A 1,009-nucleotide genomic window follows, 5' to 3' on the forward strand; every position below is an offset into this window, starting at 1 on the left:
TTCCTCCAGAGGATCATACAGCATGTACAGATACATGCCATTAGGGAGCGAAGAACCAAGACGATGATACATTCAATGAACAGAAACGTGAACATTGACCTCCCTCACCAAGGCATCAATGTTCCAAGGGTATTTTTAAACGAGCAAGCATGGAGTAAACTAGTATAGCTCCCGCTAGTGATCAGCACAACATGTGACCGTCTGGGAGACCAGCGGATCTAAACAAGGAGCAGTCACGCTCGTCCTCATCCTAACCCCCGGGTAGGAGAATCACAGTTTCAGCTGACTGCTGACTCACCGCTGGCTTAGAGAGAGAAGTTCAATTTCTTTCGTTTGTCAAATGCACAACAGGCAAAGCAGTCATAGCTGGCAATGTCATTTGTGTATCCCAAACTCTCCATAACAATGCTAAAGAAACATATATATAGTATAGGGGGATAAAAGAGTATAAAAACATATATGTACAGTATATATATAGAAATATTTAGGTACAGTTATATATAGATATGAAGTGTTTCAGTCTCAGTCAGTATCTGTGTAGTGCAGTTGCATACAGTGTGCAGTAGTGTGTATGCTTGTGTGGGGGAGAGAGATGGAGAGAGATAGAGAAAGATGGACAAAAAATGAGAAAGAGTTAGAGAGAGGGTGACAGAGCAAAGGAAGATTGAATAATGGACCAATAGCAAGAAAAGGTTGAAATGTTCCAAATATAATGTCTGATCATTTTACTAATTGACAAATTTGTACTTTTTTATCAAAACATAAAAATTATCACAGAATTCTTGTTTGTTACTCATTTATGTATGTTTATTATTGAAGTTAATTTACTAGCATACCATCATTCAGTTTGCTAACAGCTGCTCCGGAGATCGATCCCAACTGAAAGTCTACGAATCAATCATCAACCATCGACAACACAATTTGCAACAAACCGACTTTTACCTGTGCTTGTAATACACCGTTGGGGGAACGATATCCAAAGAGACAACCACTGGACACTGAACCTTAC

The 1,009-nt window shown here is 39.3% G+C and overlaps 1 protein-coding gene across 1 annotated transcript in view; it reads right to left on the minus strand.

Annotated features, from left to right (window-relative positions):
• Window positions 1-782: 782 nt before the first annotated feature.
• Window positions 783-1,009, minus strand: part of si:ch73-389b16.1 (coiled-coil domain-containing protein 18) — a 1,712-nt gene continuing 1,485 nt past the window's right edge. The window contains exon 2 of the mRNA XM_056604620.1: window positions 783-1,009. This exon is cut by the window's right edge and continues 634 nt beyond it. The gene's annotated coding sequence lies outside the window, so the exon portion shown is untranslated.

The sequence above is a fragment of the Gadus chalcogrammus genome, chromosome 12, assembly GCF_026213295.1.
Source record: "Gadus chalcogrammus isolate NIFS_2021 chromosome 12, NIFS_Gcha_1.0, whole genome shotgun sequence".
NCBI lineage: Eukaryota > Metazoa > Chordata > Actinopteri > Gadiformes > Gadidae > Gadus > Gadus chalcogrammus.